At 36.6% G+C, this 22,076-nt stretch overlaps 2 protein-coding genes across 2 annotated transcripts in view; one reads left to right on the plus strand and one right to left on the minus strand.

Annotated features, from left to right (window-relative positions):
* Positions 1–9,101, minus strand: part of LOC125233527 — a 170,007-nt gene extending 160,906 nt beyond the window's left edge. Inside the window, exon 1 of the mRNA XM_048139578.1 lies at positions 8,887–9,101. The gene's annotated coding sequence lies outside the window, so the exon portion shown is untranslated. The remainder of the gene's footprint in view (positions 1–8,886) is intronic.
* The window catches only part of LOC125233460, a 52,208-nt gene that overhangs the window by 23,520 nt on the left and 6,612 nt on the right, over positions 1–22,076 (plus strand). Inside the window, exon 2 of the mRNA XM_048139492.1 lies at positions 15,568–15,638. The gene's annotated coding sequence lies outside the window, so the exon portion shown is untranslated. The remainder of the gene's footprint in view (positions 1–15,567; positions 15,639–22,076) is intronic.

The raw sequence follows: 22,076 nt of genomic DNA on the forward strand, positions 1-22,076 counted from the left end.
ATCAACATCTATAATAATATTAATAATCACTATTAAGTAGTATTAACGCCAGATAAGGAATATAGATATGAGTAGGTAATTACGTGCACGATTTCTATCATATGTTACTTATGCTCCGTGTTGTGTTGATGCCTTCGTATTTAATTCATCATCTCCGTTCTTAGATTTCATTATAATCATCATCACGTCAACCGGAAGACATAAACTAACGAATACCGTCATTTACCTACCGTTCATTGTATAAGTCGAGTTCACAAACATATTTACAAGCCAATGTTCCAAAATATATATTTACAGCACGACCGTACTGTCAGATTCAGTGTCTTAGACTCTTTAGAGGTATAATTAGTCATGTAACCTTTAAATAATTATATTTTGGAACGTTAACTGGTAAATTTGTAAACTCGACTGTACATTTCGGAAGACAACAGTCAGTCTTGGACACATCTTTTTTTACAAAATTTTATTGTGTTTTTACGTTAACCCTAAACAAACAAAACTCTAATTGACTTAACACTTTCGGCATCGGCAGCTGCACGTTGTTAACCGGTGCATGACACGTAACATTATTATCTTAATAGGTTTGCCCATTTCTAAACTAAACAGTTTAAAGTGGTCGGGTAGTACCTACCTAGTAGACAGGGAAAACAATCGGTGTTTAAAGTTTCCGAACTAATGAGAATTTCCGCATGCACAGGTAATTAGGCATGTTATTCTACTGAAAATAGGGTTATAACTTATAATTTTAAAAGTTATGTCTGAGCATATTTCACTCTTAATATTTGTTAGGTTAGGTTAGGTTTTTCTATGTTATATTATAATAAATTATAAATTAGTTCCAACGGCGGCAGCTAGCATTAAAATTTGACATGTCCTTGTGTATTTGTGACAATCAGCCACTACGTCACACACGGTTCTAATAGCAGCAACTAAGAAAATAATTATCACTACATATTTTTGTTCCTCAGTTCATATTGCCAATCAAATATTTTAATGTCAATATAATTATTTCAAATACAAATACAAAATCATTATTTCATCTAATAATAGCTTAATAAAAGGTATCTATAACCACCGATTATTTGACCAGACAAATCAACTTACCCGCGGTTTGTCTAAGGTATCAGTCAATAAAATATCGATTACATATCGCAGTAAGTGCAATTAATGAGACTTTTGGGCTGCGTTAATGGCTTTCGGGTTAATATTAGTCTTTTATCTATTAAATTCACATTTATAAATAAAATAATCGAACGCCCATTTCTGAAAATGCCGATTTTAATCTTCTATCTTCTAAGAGAAACTTGGTACTAATATGGTGTTAGTTGGTGAAGTTACGAAGGCAGCAATATGTATATTACTTGGCCATTCGCTGAACAGATATTTTGCAGTAAATTTTATCTAATTACCTAATAAGTTATTTTTCCTTAAAATGGCGACCAATTTATATTAATCCATACCAAAGAGGATCGAGTATTATAGAGAGTTACTGTCAAAGTAAAATGTGTAATCACAGTGCATAGACTGCCATCTCTTGACTCTGGCTTAAAACTTTTGAACTTCAATTTTGACAATTTGGCCCATATTCTTAGCTTGATATGTTTTAAAATGTCAAATATTAATATTAGCGCCATCTAGCGGAGCGTACCCCAAATGTGTAATACCATCTAGGTCACCATACCTTTTTCTGTATGGTACTGAGGTACGTTTTTTTCTTAGACTTTATCTGTCTATACGGAGTTATATATGTCTTTGATCCATTCTAATATTATAAATGGGAAAGTGTGTGTGTCTGTTTGTTTGTCCGTCTTTCACGGCAAAACGGAGCGACGAATTGACGCGATTTCTTAAGTGAAGATATTTGAAGGGACGGGGAGTGACATAGGCTACATTTTGTCTCTTTCTAACCCTCCACTTCCCTAAAATGGGGAGTAGAAGTTTGTATGGAGAATTCCGCAATTTTCGAATTTAACGCGAGCGAAGCCGCGGGCAATAGCTAGTTATTATATAATGTAACCTTACTGTTTCCTGTAGTTCCTAGTCTCAAAGTGATACAAATCTTGAGAGTGAATTTTTCCAAAAATCATTCTTAAATTTTCGGTTCACTCATCTTCGGTTCGTAACTTCGTTAGGATGAAAGGTACGAGTACATGTCAGTAAGGTATTTCGTGAGTAGTTGACACCGTTCACCGTTCCACGAAGCGCCCATTTCCTCCTAATGACAACCTGTCCACAAACATTGGCCCTTCATTAGTAATAACGTCCGATGACCTATATATAGATCATGCCGTTCATGAAGACGAGCGTTTTGGCTCTTAATATCATGTTAGTAAAGGATAAATTTGACAAATTACACGTCATCGTAGATGACAAGAACAATCGCAGCTTTTTTAGAAAACTCTTACAACTTGGGTCTTTAGTGGGAAACTTTAATTGAAAACTTGTCATACATTCCTTGCTAGTTGTCTAATAAATACTTAATTGAGTTTATAAATCAGACATACCTACCAATAAAATACCAAAGGTTAGACATTTAATACTAGAGGCAAACTCAACATTCCATAATTAATATGGAATGGCTAGAGCCACATACATAAAAATGTAGTTATTTAATGTAGTACCTATAATTTTGCCTCAGTTGTAACTGACCTTACTCTTTTGAATACGTTACATATAGTCAGTATCGTAGTAGATAATACTCGTAATAATAATCTTCGAAAATGTTATTGAATTTTAATCTTTACGCTAATAAGCGGCTATTATCTCATAGTATTTAATATATAAATCAATCAAAAAGGCCACTGGCTATTAGGTAAAGGCTACTGCGTCCAAACTATGACCCATTGCGTAAATCATAAAAGATAAGCAAGTATCAAAATCCTAGATCGCACTAGTTTAATGCATTTAGATTACAAACGTGCTGCATTTGAATTAAAGTTGAATTTTACATTGGTCGTGCGCATGCGATACGAGTTCGCGAAAGTTACAGCGGGGAGTTTCTACGCTTCATTGTCAAGTGTCAAGGAGACAGCTGTGAACAATTTTCCGCGCATCATTGTTGATAATAATATATCATAAGTAATCGTGATTTTAAAATATTATTAATAATTATGTTAACTGTTTTTGTTAATCAAAAATGTCGGTCCTAAAAGTCATTAACGATTCCACCTCTAAAGTATATATCAAATTGTATTACAATATATTCAGTAAATATTTACCAATTCTACGATTTAAATAAGGAATAAGTAGGTAAATACACAGAGTATACAAAACAAAATTGTAAAACATCTGGAAAATATCGCTAACGGAGATTGTAAACATCGCAATGGATCATTGATAAACGTACTGTCTAATGTCTATTCCAAATGTACATTTGTATTGGTTCGCGAGAGAATCTTACGTTAAACCAAAATAAATTTGAAGGTAAGGGCACAGCACAAAGGGCAATGGTATGAAATTTAATTTGAAGTAAATTGAGGAGAAGAAGTCATGGCAAGCGTCATAGTTATTCTCATTGCGTGTGATAAGCGCCTTTGCCGCACACCATTTTACGTCAGACAATCTAATGATGAATTGAGAAAAAATATTATATTGGATTACGCGATACCTAAAGCAGCAGTAGGCGCATTAATTTACTTAAACCAAATGATTACGCAACAAGGCTCATAATTATCACAAGCACTGTTGTTACTCCAAAAGTTGAACTTATGTTTTGAACGCTGCGTTTATCGCAAACAGCCGAGTGCTTTAAAAAACGCATCTTTATACAAAAGGAGCCCGGTCTGATACGGGGGGAAGGATCTTGTGATATGTGATTAAGGTTACTTTGACTGCGACCATCTATTTGATTTATGTATTCAAGGTACAACAGCCGTGTTTAATAAGCTTATTAAAAATGAACCCCAACCCCACAAAGGGTAGAAAGTAAAGGTGCGTACACACCGGTCGTCAAGGGACGACATTATGCGGAAGCTGCGTCACGGCCGCAGGCGGAATGGCTAATGCTTCCATTTGTCATCGCAGAAAGTGAAAACTGCTGCTCAGGAAGTAATCCATTGTTGTGCTGCTTTATCATTTAACAATACCTTCCTTTTAGCTACGATATTTCAACGGTCTGTAGTTTGCTAGGCGGTATTTAATTTATTTTTAATTACATAATCAGTTATTGACGGAACAAATGCATCGTTTTTGGATGGCAAAGTGTTTGCACTTTGTAGCTTGGTAATTAAACTATTAGCCAAATTAATGTATATATTTTGTAAATAACAGTTCTCTTTTTAAAAATGCACACGATTTTTTTAACTGAAAATGTGTATTTATGATTTTTAATCGCGTTATACCTAAATCTTCACACTTTGCACAACATGGCACAACCTATATTGTTTTTCTTCTGTACGCCGCATACAAATTATACTCAGAATTAAACAAGCGAACAAAATGCTAATGTGTTGCACAGAGTGATATAACGGTATTGTCATGTTGTCGCAATATGGCCGGTAGAAGAGGCGAAAGATGTGCTGTAATCGACCTCAAAAAATTTAAGGATGTGGCACTCCATATTTAATGGGTACATATCGTCACTACTTTAAAAAAAAACTTGTATCTTCGTCTGTCAATGAAAAGAAAATTGTAGTAAGTATGTATGGAATGCATGAAGAGTTACTGCGTTTTAACTTTGAGGAACAGCGTGAGATAAGAGATTTTTTAAAAGTAGTGACGATATGCTTCTTCTGCAATATGGACGGTTCCGTAGCCCAAATTGAAAATACGCAAGTAAAATGTCAACAGATATTTTTTAATATCAGAATTTATGTGGTTATATAAAAAACAAAGATAGATTTGTAGAAAGTCATTTCTTAGTTCTTACAGGTGAAGTCTTTCAAAGAAATATATCTCCTTACACAGTGACCGCTAAACCACAAATTATTGACCTACTTGCATTGAGCATTGTTGTATCATGACACCTACATTACCTACCATATTATTCGTTCTGTGGCGCCAACCAGTCGGATATGGAAGGATATGGGACACATTATTTGTCGGACAGATCTAACTATCTAACAGCTATCAAATCGTATCGAGATGTCATCCATTCCATGACATAATACATTTATATTGTAAGTTTCCCCATGCCATCGCCATGCATAGATAATCGTCGCTTCGCTTGTATATCCCCCCACCACTTCGCACATAGTGGTGCTTAGAAAAAAGTGGCGCCTGCGTTAAGTCTAAGTATATGGTAATGATACAAGACAAAAAAATATATGTAACGACTGAACCTGCTCACACAACTACTATTCTAGGTTGAGCATATCAGTCTACATAGGAAGCAGGCTGGCCGATTAAAAACAGTATATTTTCACATATACAGTTTTAAAATCACCCACTTGGTTTTAAACAAGTATTTCGTCTGATATGAGGATACCGCATATCAAGATGTATTCGTTAATTTCTCGTTATTGTTCTTTTAAGGTACGAGAATTGCCTTTGGCGACCTAATATGTCAATGCAGGAAAAGTTAGTAAGTAATAATTATTGTGGTCACAAGTCTTAATAACTAATACCTATTGCAAGTCAAGTCAAACGCACGAGCGCACGTGTGGCGCCAGGAAACTCTAGACTTTGTCGGGATCTAAGTAGGTTATTAGAAGCAATCCTTTTACATTCGTTTAAATATATTTACTTAATCTGAGAGTTGTTTGCTTATTAGCGCTTACCTATGATAAACACCCTTCTAACTATAGAACGGTCGAGTATGTCACAAATTATGTGAAATCAAATATTTTTAATCACCGACAGAATTTTACGAGACATAGAGCCTGTGAAGAGGAGTGCATAAAAATTCTAAAAGGCTGACATTGTATTAATTTCGATCTGTTCTAAAAGGAACTGGTGGGAACTTTCACACGCCTGTATAGCGGAATGCATAAAAATTACACTACGTATTAGCTATGTGGGACCATAACGCGCTGACAAAGCACTTTGTATGCGAATTTTAAGAGAAACAGGAAAACAGTCACCATTTTATATTAAAGGCATAAATGGAAAACATGTACGCTTCCGGCGGGACTTAAACCCACATTACCCCACTTCTGTAATCCGTGCATTGCAAGATGCAGAAAATTTATGAAAATTTATGTGCCTAATTAAAATCAGTACTTCCGAACACCGTTGTAAATAGATACCTAGTAACCTGGTTAATAGACAATTTGTCAATCTCACGAGAGCGATGGGTGACACGAATATTGACCTGCCGTCCTATAAATTTTTACGTACTTACTACTTACACAACCTACTACGGCTTCTACCTTATATGCAAACTATGTAGATTGTATTACTAGTACGCGTAGTTCCTATATGGCCTTAGGCTTATGATTTGATATTTAGTCACGTGTTGCCTACGCTCTGTTTATTTTCATATAAGAACAACATTTACTTAGAAATTACGCAACTTAACCGCAAGCCCTCTATCTTGTTCAGGCAATTATAAAGACTTGTGGCTAGAGCCGACGTACTTTTGTGTTATCACTGTCCCTTGAACTTGTTTGTAAAAATAATATTTTAATGATTTACGTAAATGTTATCTTTTTGGTGGTATTGTTACATATTTATATAAACACTTGTTAAAGAGTTCGATTAGAGATTTAATTAAGTAATTAGCCCGATTATTTATGTTAGAATATTAAACATCACCATTTGGCGATTTTTGTTATATTGATGTAATTTTTTTTAAATAAAGATGAATTTTAATTTTGAAATAAAAATAAAATAATTGTAACTAAATTGCAAAGTTATTAACCCTTAAATGCATGATTTTTTCTTTTAACTAGAAATTAATAATGTGATAGACAATGGTTTTCTGACTCTAGGAAAAATAATAAAAAAATATTTAACATCGATTTTAATACTAAATCAGTGTTAGAAGTAAAATAGGCTAAATCTTACTTATATAAATATATAATTACTAGTAAAATTTATAAGAAAACTTTTACTACTATTAAAAAGGTACACTATTTGAGAAACCCCTATGATAAAATGATTAAACATAAAATAGTTATTAACTATGAAAAAATCTGCCTGAATCATGTACTAAAAATCACCATCATCCAGTTTTTTCACACTTTTCCGCCATTTTTTCTTAAATGGTTGGAAATAATGTTTTTATTTAGTAATTGAGATGTAGGATCTAAGAAAAATAAATAAAAAAGTCCAGCTTATATTTTGGCTATAAACTAGCCAAAATATACATACATACATACAAAATATACAAAATATACATACATTGTAGCCAAATGGCAACAATATGCATTTAAGGGTTAAGTACATGAAAGATTTTAAAAAGCGATAAGTCTAATTAATTACGCAATTACACTTGTAAAGTAAATAACTTCATTGCTCCTTCATATTTCGATCACTGAATAGTCGCCGATCAAACATCTCTAATGATAAATAACAATGAGTAAGCTTGCACTTGCTTACCTACCTATAAATATTGAACAGTCTCGGAAATAATTGCCAAGACAGCAAAAACCATCGGGCGACATAGGTATTCCAAGAATAGGCTACGGTTAGATCGCCGGATAGCTCAAAAACAACGTATAACAACGTACACCGACGACGCGAGTAGGCAGTAAATCGTATGGACACGGCTCGCCTATAGGGTTACCAGGTTTCACTAATTCCTGACCTGAAATGTCATTGATAGATTACGGAATTTATAGAAATTTTAGATGCCAGGGTTCAGGTGCTCCTTTTTTTAAGATACCGAAGTCTGCCTGTGTGTTTGTAAAGCTATGAGTCTATGAAACACAACAAAGATTCTAAGAACCTGACGACCGGTCTGGCGTAGTTGATAGTGACCCTGCCTGCTAAGCCGCGGTCCCGGGTTCGAATCCCGGTGAGGGCATTTATTTGTGTGATGAACACTGATATTTGTTCCTGAGTCATGGATGTTTTCTATGTATATAAGTATGTATTTATCTACATAAGTATTTATATCGTCGCCTAGCACCCATAGTACAAGCTTTGCTTAGTTTGGGGCTAGGTTGATCTGTGTAAGGTGTCCCCCAATATTTATTTATTTATTAACCTCTCCTTATCAACTTTTCCCTCCCTCTCTTTTTTTCCCCGGTTTATTGACAAACTGCATTGTAAGGCAGAAATCGTAATTCTTCATGTAGGTCCTGTGCATTTTTGGTCATAACTTTATCTTTAGGGAAATTAAGTGGGATGTGGTTTTAATTATAGATGTTTCAAATCCGTTGAAGGGCTAACAATTATCATTTTTGCAAAATAATCGAGCATAGTATCCGCATTATAAAACAGTATCTGGTAACCCTAGGCGCGGCGCCAGTTGGCATTCCTGTCGCAGGAGCAACTTTCATGAATAGTTAACTGACTAGTTTTAGTTTAAGCTAGGACCACGCTCGTCACGCTGTGTAAGGTAAACACGAGGTTCGATCAACTTCACAATTTGCGAGCGGCCCGCGACTATGTTGCGTTGCATGCGCCTATAGGCAAAATCTTGATTGCAAAATGCGCTTGCTTCTTGGTTTATCTCTTGACTCCTGTCAATGCTTATTTTTACATTGCCTACCTATATATTTATTTACTTGGTTTCTTCGACCATCTGAACAGGACGCTCATAATCACGGGCCGCATAACAAGGATGGGTAGGGTTTTTCACGATCTTTTATTCAATTGACGCATGGACATATCTTGAGCGGATTGAATAACGTCTGTGACAGGTGCCAAAACTGCTTCGGGCCCAGAATCAAGTGGCGTGGAAAGCACTGGTGAAGAGTGTCCACAGTCGTTACGTCCACGAGGATACCACGAGAAAGAACACGTTATACTAGCTTTTTATTTATATATATTATCACCTACCTGGTCATTTCGCAACCAACAGTGCAGTGCTGCGTTTCCTGTTTAACTCCATGCATTTTCGATCTTCTTGAAATGTTCGTAGATATTTACACGATAACGCACTTTACACATCACTCGCACAATCGCAAATTAATACAACACGACGAGAAGGGACAAAGAAATATTATTCTAAAATTTGCAAGCAAAATATCAAAATAATATAATAAAATTATCAGGTTCAATGTTCCTGATTTGGCTCCTGACAATTTCATTGTTGACATCACGTATAAAAAAAATAATAGGTTGCAGTTCTAAATTATTGTAAGTAGGTTGACAACAAAAAGACTGCATAATTTTTAATATAAATACATTTCCCGGCCTAAGATTGAGCTGAAATTATGTAGGTACAAGTAGAAGCTTGCTTCCTTAATTTAGATAACAAATATAACATTACCTTTCATAGAGCTAATTTATTAAGAAATGATGACGAGTAAAATTTTGGGCTATTAATCAGTTTTGAGAAACAATTTCTGGGTTATCGTACTCGTATACAAAACCGCTATCAGAGCCAATTTTCGACTTGGGCCAGTAGTGGAGTTGAGTGCATACCTAAAGGCTTGTCCCATTCAATATTGGAGTTGACATCGACACGAGTGTCAGCGATCACAAACAAGTGCGATGATTTTAATTTTTAATGCACTCAAGTGATGTAAGTAGACGCCTCGTTATTAGCGTAGGTTAGTAATACCATCATGACATTTTTTTTACTAAGAGGTCCTAACTAAGGAGCTATATTCGTTTGCGTAAGGAACGAAACGATAATTTCTCTCTATCACTCTTCCTTACTAGTGCAACATAAGTAGATAGGTATTAGAATTTCGTTTCGTTGACATCTTGGCTAGGGACCCTATATTGCGTATTCTTCATTGAACCGCTTCAGCTTCGATTACAATATCGTGTCAGATCAGATGAGGTGAAAATGCACTCAGGGTTGATGTGCATTTTTTATTACGTATTCATGGAAATTTGATGCCTATGATATTCATAATCACCGATCATTCGCAGAACTTGTATTATACTATGTAAATCGATTAGTAACACTGCTGAAGTCACCTGTTGCGTTATCGTACCCAAATACTGTATGTGAGATATATATGACATTTTCTGTAACGAACACGTCATTCCTTTGAAGATTTTATAATAGTTAAACGTGTAATAAACTATTCCAATTATTCGACACTTAGATTTATAAATAATGATTTATGGAAGTGTTCTTATCGGAGGTAAGTACCGACATCGCTCATGTGTAATGTGTGAATTCAGATCGAATCAATTGGTCAAGCCTCAAAAGTAAAACCAAGGTTATTTTATGCACTTTCTACTAATGTATCTAGACTAAGAATAGCTGTGTTGTTCCTGCTTAAGCAAAAGTTCCGTTTTCGCACTATTAAGTATTATGTTACATAATATTTACAGTAAGAACTAACTATGATGATCCGCGAAATATGTATGTTTTACCCTAATCAAGGCAGTAAAAATACAGGTGTTTCGGTTTAGTAACTGATATACTTCGTACTCTTACTATTTAAAAATTACCTACTTACATACCTACATTTCAACATTAATTAAAACATCGGTATATAGATATAAATATTATAAATCCTTATTCTTAAATATACGTAGCTTTTTATGTTTGAGCTTAGCGCATTGATAGTGAATGTAATAATTATGTAGATTATTGAAGTTTAATGATTAATTTTCATGTAAGCAACGTGTTTTCTCTGCTAGTATCTTATTCCCTTTGCTGGGAATACACAGCAAACGGTCTGTGTTGGGAATATTACACAATTCAAAATGAAGCAGCATTCCCAGGACCACACATAAGATATTACTCACTGCATTACGTACTCCAAAGCCTTACGAGTAAGTACAATCATTTCAGATTGGTATTATTTATTACCTCTTGATAACAACGTAGATAAACGAAAGGTTACAATAAAATTGCAATCAACTTGTAATAAGTGCCACAATTATATTCTTCAAAGATCAACTTGATTTCTAGTTTAATTGGAACCTGTGCTGGCCTCAAAACAGTATCTCTAGCCTTGTTTATAAGTAGTACTAATTACTACTACCTACTTTCGTCAGTTCTAGTAAAGAAGATACTTAATAGTTGTACAAGTACAGTAGCTAGGTACGTAAGTAATTATTGGTGGCAGGCGGTCGGTATCTGACGTGAACTCGGTTATTTTCCTAATTATTGCACATTGTTTTTGTTATTTAATCGATATTCTGAAGGCAAACGTATTATTAATGTCAAAACAATTAGATGATATCAATTAATGTGATTTTGCGTGCTATGCCTACGGTTCGATATGATCTTCGAACCTGTGACTTAAAGTTACCTAGTAATTTAAGTTGTGTTCAAAACCATCATAGACATAATGGGCCATGGTATACATATGGTTTTCCCCGTTCATCCACGCAATATCGTAATTAATTAGGTCTTTAATGCGGTCATTTACCTTCACCACTTTAACCTAAATTGAATTTGCGTGACGTTGTGTTTTTGGTACGTTAGCGATAGGTCACCATATTTTGAAATGAGTTGCTGCGCTTTATGATTGAATTAAGCTGCAGAACCGTCCTCTTCAATTGTACCGTCGAAAACCTGATGACGTAAACTGATATCTTCATCCAATCCAATTCCTATCCCGTCGTCCAGTGGGGTTGAGATTGAGAGCTCTCAATACAGAGTGGGATTGTAAGGTACAAGTTGATTTTGGTCACGCGTCCATGTATTCAATCTGTTAACCTTTTGCTCTCATAACCATTAGATAAGATTGAACTACCTAATTGTTTTTTTTTTAATGATAGCACTAAACTTATCTACTCTTGATATTTACCACCCAAAGTGTATATTATTCGAATTGCGCGTTTTTGGTTACGTTCGTTTCTCAGATTATAATAAAATTATCGGGACCCTAACGCAGGCAATTTTCGCGCTCCACGCGCCATCACGATACAGCACGGGAACACTACTTACGTAAGTATTGGGCACCTTGCTAAATGACAATTTTTTTATTTTAAGTTTTGTCTTGCTAAGTAAATTTAGTTTTGTACATTTTATTTTATAAGTAATTGTATTTTGTTTTGTAAGTAGTCTTAGATTATTTCATGAATTTCATGAAATAAAACAATCAATAGTCATAGAAACGGTCTTGTATTGGCTGCAATCAGAGTCGTATCATAACAAACAGATCTCTCCAATTCTTAATTTTCTTTACCATCTGAAAGTGACACACGTGCCAGTTTCCATATAATAAAATGCTTCAATGATAATTCTTCGCGTAATTATTAATGTATACGTGACTAAATCTGAACGTTCACTCGCCGCTTGGATCATAAACTTTAACTACTGTTTCTTCTCATTCATGTTATCGGGTGTGAAAACTTTTACTAAAATTCATCTACTTGTGTAGAATATCTGCTTTCAGTGACCTAGTGCACAGTGACATAACACAGTCAAAGTGTTTGTTGTTTTTTTTATCGAAACATCTTACAACTAATAAATTTCGCACTCGGTTTAATTAGTTTGATTTCCTAATGTGTATGCGCTAATGGGTAGATAATCGCGTCTATTAATAACTAGACTAGATAGATACTTATTAAATCGAAACAACTGGGCACCACTACCTATGTTGTTCCACAACTGTTCCTTTATTCCTTAGAACGGGTCATTGTCTTCTGCAAGATTGTTGTACCTAATACACTCAGTACCGCCAGTATGACACATTCAAGACCTTATTGACGACCTCAAAAATGCGTAAACGGCTTACAAAACGCATAACAATCAAGGCATCCGCAGTTGTGTACGCGTATTTGCTTTTATCGACAGAAATTTACACACAATGTTTAGAAACAAAGAGGTACGATGTTTTGCTTTCACGGCTCATAGCTAGCTGGGAATCATTGTACTGTTATTGAAAACGCGAACAATTTGCGTTTTTATTTATATTATGACAACTACCGCTACTTGAATTGAGTGACTAAAAGGTTATACGAAACGTTACACATTCAAAACTACGTTTTTAAGGAGGTTTGCTAAGTTTAAAAAAAAACGAGTTTTAGGGATCGCCCAAGTTTCATCGCACCAAACTGATTTTTACAACCGTTCCTACTAAAACCATATTACGTATTAAGTATAAATACAAATACATTAATAAAGGGACATATAGACCACCGCTTGGGCAGCTTCTATTGTACATACTGGTTTCCTTTTGACGCTGCACAATATGAACTCAATATTAGCCGGATCTAACACAGATTTTTAGATTAAATGTCCAGCGGACGATCTTGTCAAATATAGTTATTTGTTATACAAGGGGGCAAAGTTGTATTTTAACGCCGAGTGTGGAATTGAAAAACGAGCAAGTGAAAGGATTCTGTAGTTGAGCGGTACAGCGAGGAAACTACAACGCAAAAAATGCGTTTATCACTGCTTCCAGTAGTTCCACAGGTGGTAAATCATCTTTATTACTAGATTCACCTACTTTTATCAATTTTATAGCAGTTAATTTGACTTTATTCAAGGTCAAATTACTTTATCCACTAGTGGATAAAATGCGTTTTTACCCGCTGGTATTAAAGGACAAAACATGTGTTTCCGAGCTAGTGAGGGGAAAAATAACTTACTGACGACGTAAATAGTAGCAAGTATTACAAAATTATAACAAAATACCTTATACTTGTAATAAGGTAGTATTACATGTTACAACAAAATATTTACAAATATTGTGCCTTTGTTCATAAACAAACATATATGTTTTTGTACAACGGATATGTTATGTCCAGTGTCCACAGTCCCTATTATATACTTTTTTTTAATCTAACTACTTAATTAATATCGTCTTTTTTATGCATACCTGACTGTTTTATTGTAATTGAAAGACGTTTATTTGAATTATATCTTATTGTTTTTAGTTTCCTATTGATGTGCCTATTTGAATTTTAATATGATTGACATTATTTATTATTTTATTATTTATACGTGCATTAGAATAACTTAGCGTTAACCTTGCGACTTTTTTTGCCATTTTGTAATTAATTATTTTTGAAATGTTAGCGTAGAATATAATTACATAACCACCAACCAACCAGTATAATAAGTACATAAGTTTATATTCTGATAGCATTACTTTATACAAGTACAATTTTAACTAGTCACTTGATTTTTTGTCATAAAGTAAGTGTTGATGGCCAATGGTGTTGTTAAACAATAGACACTTAAATAGGTACTGTGTTCATTTCCTCCTTCCATGTCATGCATGCGTACTAATTTAAAACGAAACGATCAATTCAATATCGAATTTACAACCGAATCCTAAAACGCCCTTAGTTCGTCTGCAGAAGTTCTACATCTACCTCTGCGCAAGACTGTACAAAAAGGAGTCATTTAAATATGTGATACATGTTTTAATCAAAAGGACAGCAGCTACTAAATACATCAAAAAAACAATGATCAACATATGACTACACTAGCAAAAGAGATAGGCTCTTAAGTTTATAGAATTACTTGATACTAGTACCTACCTAAATAAGCTAGGAAGGTCCGAGAGACCCCAGAGGGCCTGGCCTAATCTTAAGCATAATTTTAACTAAGACTACAGAGTGCGACTAGGCATCTCTAACCATAAGCTTTTGTTCCTGAAACAATCAAGTCTATAACAGCTTGAGTATCGAATGGATATAGTCGGATTCTCGGGAGCCGGTCGCCCGAGACGCGGCGTGTTTACCGCCCATACAAACCAACATTGACATTGGCTTTGTCTACTAAATGACAGTTAATCTCTTTGTACGGGATATTCTTTGTGCCTTTCATCATTCACGCGTTTGTTTGAAATGTATGATGTAAACGCTGTCTTCGTCGGTTAAATCGACCGGACTTATCACTGAAAGCTCATCTAAGAGATATTGTAGTACCTAGTTGCAAAATATTTATAGATGACTTAGATACTCCAAAATCGCCCATATTTTACGTATTAACACCTTTTCTACGACATAATTTTGACTTAAAACCCACGACGCCGGTAATATATCAAATTCTTAATAGAATATGCATCATAAACAAATCTCAATAAAGTAAAAGCTCGTAAAGGGCTCGCTGGTGCGGAGCTGGGCTCGGCCGGTCCACTTTCGTCCAGTTTGTGTGCCAGCCGTCCACTGCACCGGCGGCGGCGGCGACTCGTTACATCACATCATGCACGCTAGAAAGCGTCCCAGACAAATCATGTCTCTAGGACGTTCAAAGGGAACATCAGTCGCCGGATTCAACAAAGCGCACGAGTTCAAAGAACGCTTAGACGGTGATTGATGAAATATAAATTGATTTGATTAGCTTGTAGGATACAAATGTGATGCCCTAAATGGGTCACGTTACCATGATGTATGGACTGTAAAGTACCGAAAGTGGTGCGCCAGGGTTTTAATCGTTATCTTTTGACGGGAGAAAGTTACTCAAACATTTAAAATAATATGTTTATATCTTTTCGAAGTAAACTTGCGACTTAATTAACACCGATAAACTTGGATTACGGGTAGTCGGCTAATTGCGCCGGTTCGCTTTGAGTCTGAAACTTACGTCCCCGAAAAGAGTTGCGGACGTGTGATATATGATATTAATGAAGATTTATTTTGTCGCAGGGCTGCGCCGGCGCCACACCACGGACGCTAGTTATGATGTGAGCGGCGCACAGCACCGCGCGTCTCCCAAGGTAAGCCTCCTTCACTCACCCGTTTTCCTCGCCGGTTCTTTTTAGGGCCTTTGCATATGCTGTGGCAATAGGCGAAGTGGTTAATTGCATTCGTGTATCTGATAAATATGAAGTAACGAAACGACTAGCTAGACGGTAGTTAACTCTGGGTTAGGACCTAGATACCTATAGGAGTCGGATTGCAAAACCATTATCATTTATTAATAGATTGTTATTACCTACCAGCTCGGACAGCTTCATGCCCAGTATCTACTGCTGAACTTTTGATCCGTTGGCAACTTAATACAAATCTCAGTAGTTAAATGCCGAAGAGGACATAAACGAGTTCTATGGTAACGCATTCAGGTAACCTTTAAAGGTCTCGCGACGCGTGGGTACGCACTGTGCATTGTAGGTATACTTAACAGGTGAGTGCATCCGTGGCCGTGAGACTCGGCGTAAATCTTGATACAAGTTATTTGTTATTCACCGAGGAAAGCAGCCGCCGCACTTCCGTCAAAGCAGACTTCCCTTCCAAAAATACGTAGACGATATTCTGAACGCATCCGTCGCGGTGCGATGCGTGCGACTTCGTATTCGCACACTCATTAACAACGACCATCCTTCCATTTAGAAACACTTTTGAATATTTAGACCGTAAAATGGACCTATACGAGCGATGGTTTTTTGTCAATTTCCGGCACGATTCTTTGCTATATTATATGTCAAAATTTAATTTGTTGATTTTTCACGAAAACCCTGTGTACTGTGTAGGAATGTTGCGCTATGATGAACGACGCTTTATAAAAACGAATTATAAAAGGGAGTTGAATGGGATGTTTTATAAATAAACGACAGTCGTCTGCACTCCGCGCGTGTCGGAGGTCGGGCACACTCACGCTCGCTCCGATTAGCTCCATTTGCTTAAATTGTTTTTGGACATTGACGGGCATCTGTTCTAACACAAACGAGACTCATTACTGCGTATTACGCCGCACTCCGACGTACTGAGGCGTGTGCACGTCGATTACTATCTCTGAACGGACAGTTGAAATTTATAACCATGAGACTGCACATTATGATAGACACCTTGCACTCGACAAAGATCGAGATGGTGTTCGAAACAGAGTAATTTATGCGCCAAGTTCCCGCGATTATCAGTAGGCCTAGCACATGATGGCCGCGGGAGTATGTCGCCGCGAGATAGATGCCACGTCTTTGTCTAATTGTATTAATGACATAAGGACAGGTAGTCTATCTCGCGGCGACATACTCCCGCGGCCATCATGTGCTAGGCCTGCTGCAGATCTAAAGTACCGAAAATGAAGATGTGAATGTCACGACATATGTATCGAGTCAGTCAGTAGGTCGTCGCTCTCGGTAGCCGGCGGTCGACACACTTGCCTACGAGAGTGACAAAACGTCTCGTCTCTCGTGGAACAGCTGCAAAAACTGAATTGCAATCACTATTAATGATTAAGAGGCCGAAGCGTAACTTTCAAGCACGCCCGCGTTCTTTATTCTGCCGTGAGAACGTATTGTAACCTGCCTGCGATGTAGGTATTATAGCAAAGCATTCAATTTAATTGCACTCGAGTCGGAACGGTTTTAATATGAATTGTAGTTTCATATCAAAAAAATATGGTCAAGCGCGAGTCGAACTCCCGTTCGTTAAATTCATCACGATTCACGAAACTATCCCTTAAGAATAAAATTAAAAGATAGAAGGAGTAGATATTCTAATCTTCGAGTTGTGATTTGTGTTACCTTTATAACTTTCCACCGCTTCATATGACATGACATATGACTATGTAAATATCTACAGAACCCATACAGATATGTAGATACTAAAATCACGTGAAGCTTTCAATATTCGAATACGCGAAGGATATTTTTACTATATGGACTGATTCGTCCTTTCACTAGACCGGCATATAGAATATTTACGATTTACTTCGAGTTCACTAGATTTTACGATTCCTTATGCGAAGCAAATTTCATTTCGAAGCACAAACGTGCCATCTGCGTGAATGCCAAATCAAAGTCCTCACAGAAAATAGCCAAGTACTTTAGCAAGAAAGTCATGAGTTCTGAAAAAAAAAGTGAAATTGTAGTAATTCCCTTGTTGACATAAAATGTTCTCAAGATCCTTGACAACTTACACAAACTAATAGTCAGTTTAAGCTGTCAATAAGCTAGATTGCATGCAGCCTATACAGATCCATTATCGGCTACCCCTAAATTGTAATGTAACTTTGTTGCACTGAAACAAAAGTTTTTGAAATATATACGTACTGAGTATACGAAAATGACCAAAATATTACAGCTTGTGGAAACGAGACTGTATTCTCATTAGTACTGCAGCGCGAGGGGCCCTGACAATGAGCAGCTAGCAAATTATCGCCGACGGTACTGTAGCGATTCCCATTGCTTTAACAAGCACAGCTACGAAACTCTATCTCTTTCGCTCTTGCGTATTTCTGCAGCTGTACTAAATTTCCGCAGCGTTTCGCGTCGCAGAAATGCCATTCGGCTACGGGGCCTGTACGTGCCTGTACTGACAGTACGTCTCTTTCTAAACCAAAAACTGTGACCTCCGAGTAGGCGGCTTTCTTACTGATACCGAGGTCAGACCAGGAATTGTTCGCTAAATATGTGTTTGGTAAGCAATGCTAATGGACTGTATGGTTTAACGGTAGAACACAAAATGTTCCTTCCTAACTAATTGCAGTGAAGATGAAGATGATTTAAACCAAAGGTGAACTGGGCTAAAGTCCGGTTTTGCGAGTTTACGTTTACCTACTCAAACAAAAAAGGCTGAACGACCTCCGGCAGCCGAGACAACTTTTTTGAGTTTTACATCCATTATATTTCCAAAAATCACGAATCACATCACGATCGTCTAAATATCGACCATTAACTCTTAAGCCTCTTACCAATATCTACTACATTGATATAAAAATTAAATACATATAAGTGCCATTACTTATACCTATCTTCCTACTGTTTCTCAACAGTTTTGTGTCTCTCAACTCTGAACATTGTATTCACATACCTACGCAAAATATTCATCAAATAAATAATAATGCCCAAGATGCCGCGATATCTTCCTTCCCGCTCTTGTTCGACAGCAGGGCAGCTTTACTAGCAATCGAAAATCATACATGGCGCCTAATAATTTTAGACACAATCACAAACCAAGCTTAATAAGGTCATGATTAGGGTTGTAAATAGAAAAAATGAACAAATGTGTTTTTTTCAGAATTGTGAAAAAAAACATGAAAAAAAAAACCGAGCACCTTGGTTTTTTTTTCTAAAAATGGTTTTTTTTTTTCAGATGAACAAATAATACGACAATAACGGTTTTTCGTGAGTTGTAACGTGTTTCAATAACAATAACGTAAATTTTAATTCAATTAACATTCAGTATACAAACGTTTGTTGGGGAATCCCCGATGCTGCGTATAGCGTGGGGAGGCGGTGGTGTTGCCAACAGTAAAAAGTGATAACTACCAACTACAGATTTCGTAAATGTTACTTTTATAAGACCAGAAATTAAAGTTATTCGATTAAATTCGTTTAATAGTTAACATTAAGTCTAAAAAACCGTATAAAAGTATTAACTACTTTCAAATTTTGAGATTTCTACTAGTACTTTAGAAAAAAAACATACTCCAGAAAAAAAACTGTTTTTTTTCACGGTTTTTTTTCATGTTTTTTTTTTCAAGCCAGAAAAAAAACCGTTTTTTTGCAACCCTAGTCATGATGCAACGGAAGTAAATTTCATCAGACTGGCCTCCATGACAGTAGACTTTGGCGTGAATACTAAGCCGTTTCTGGGAAAATGACTATTTCTGAACAATCCGGAACCTATATCATCCACGTGTCAATATTGTCATCGATATCCTGAGCAGGTGACAAGTCAGTTACCTAATATGCAAATTTGGCCGACGTCGTGTCCAACCAGTTAGCGGGCACTTTCTCGACGCTGACCATTACCATACAATGGACATTTATGGTCGGCAACCCGAGTTCGATGTGGCCTAGCCTGGAATATAAACTTATTGGCACCACCAATGGAAATATCAGAAAAAAGTTGCTGAAACTATGCCTAAATGTTATATGTTAGCCATGGAGTACTATAAAGTAAACATTTGAATCAGATTGTCAGATTCGTCTATTTTCTGTTAATCATTTTTTAGGATCTCTTGAACATGGTGCATCAGCCAAAGTAAATAAATGAGTTTTCATGACACTGTAAACATCCCTTACAAGTGGTTGTAGTAAACTATCTAATCTAAGTACCTTCCTTTACATTGTTGAAGATCTCGGAACCTATGACTTTAACATAACGGAATAGATAGGTATGTGTGTAACACATATGCTTACCGTTATTTATTATCAGGTGCGCCACAAGAAGGATATCCCTAATTCTGACCAAAACGCTAATTAAAAAGGGTCCCGTCTCGCGCGCGGCCATAAATCGTCGCGTCGTGGATATCCTCACAAAATCGTTACTTTCGTGTGCACCTGCGAGTCCTTGGAGGGTGGCGACGTAGGCCAAGCGTGACTGTAGAAAGTTAGGAACGCCCAATCCCCTTGCTGACCCGTTTAAACGATGTTCATTCACGCATTCGTATTAATTAAACGAACATGTCCAAACAATAGGCTGCGTTAGCTGCGTACATACAATTTTTAATGACCGGCGGGATGTCAGTCAGGCGTACGTTATTAACGATGGCCTTATCTCCAGCGGTTTGAAGCTAAAGTAGTTCATACCGGCATCGGAGTATTCTGAGAAGCACTCGACTCGAGTTCTTGCGACTGGAAAGCTATTTGTGTGCAACCCTGTGCCGACGCACCTCGGCTGTGCGCGGCGCCGCTCGCATGCATGTCAAGGTAGGGTTCAACATTCGAGGATTCGGCGCGGCGAATATCCGTGTGGAACACCCGACGTCTGCTTGCTCGGTGTAAACAAAATAAACAATATATTAGGTCAGCCTCGGCTACTAAACGCGCACTGTTCCCACACAATTCAAACAACTTCCGACAGCTCCGTAGTATACGAAAGAAAGTTGAGGCGTTTAGGTAATACATTTGTGTCTAATTTTATACCATACATTCTCATTGCTAATAACGGCAATGGGATCGTATAATTTGTATAAATTACGAATGGTCAAGAACTAGCGTTAAATGCGAAAAACCGTTGTATTCACGACGCGTAACCGCATTGAAAACAGAGATACGCAAAGATACAAACGCGGGATTATGGCATCGTATTTCACGTCGGGGTGTTATAACGTGAACCGAGCTTGGATCAAGGACTCCTTGAAACGCGGTCAGCTCTCGCTTCCGCGTACGTCTGCACGATCATTGCCAGATGCCCATAGACGGGGTCAACAGCCACTGCCCCTGTTTTGCGCACCAAATTCATTAGCCGAGTGTATGGACGCTATGAGGTGCTCAATGTTTGTAAGGGAGGTCAAGGGGACCCGATGGCGTTATTGTCGGGCTGACGAGTGACACGTGTACTGCACATTAGCATGTTTACACTTTAGCGTAATGAGTTACACAATAGTTACGTAACGGTAACAGTAATTTTTATCTTCATGTCTATTTGTTTACGGTTTTGCAAAGGAGTTTGACATGATATGACTCATAATTTTCCCAATAATATGAAACTTAGTTAGGATTTCTACGTGACTTAAATATCTACTAGACTACGTAATTTCATTAACTTGCTCGAATTTTCGTTAGTTTTCTTAGACATATGTCACATATGTGACTAAATAACCTACGTAAATAGTAAACAAAATATTGTCTTCGGTTACCGCGATAGTTACTCATGAAATAAAACTGTGGAAACGGATTATATCGCGTATAATGAATTTACAATTCGTTTACAAGACGTTTCGAACACTTTACAGCGTTCATGGTCAACGGGTGACTGAGGAAAAATTACAATATGCAAAAACTACCCACATACGAGAAATATTTATTAATGAACCATAAATAATATCTTTTTTAAGAAGATTCATAAGACTGGGTTCACACACTGTTAATAAAGCTAGAATTGTAAATTCATTGTACCCGATATAATCAGTTTCCATAGTTTTATTTCGTAAATAGTAAACGTTCAAATTATATTTCCCGAACTATACCTAGGTCACCTTTCCATAACTAATAAGAAGTAAATAAATTACCTATCAATTTATCTCATGTCCTCGCTAAAAACTAAAGTAAGTACCTAATAATAGTAATAATGTGTGAACTTAATATACGTGTGTGTACGAATACTAAAATCGCGTGCAAATACTATACGCTAAATACTAAATCATCAAATAATAATTATTACACACCAATTACGATTGCCCCCTTACACGCTGCAGAATCGTAAAGTTTTTGCAAATAGAAACATACTCCGTCAACCATGCCGGCTAGGATGTCATTACGTTGGTC

The sequence above is a fragment of the Leguminivora glycinivorella genome, chromosome 14, assembly GCF_023078275.1.
Source record: "Leguminivora glycinivorella isolate SPB_JAAS2020 chromosome 14, LegGlyc_1.1, whole genome shotgun sequence".
NCBI classification, from domain to species: domain Eukaryota; kingdom Metazoa; phylum Arthropoda; class Insecta; order Lepidoptera; family Tortricidae; genus Leguminivora; species Leguminivora glycinivorella.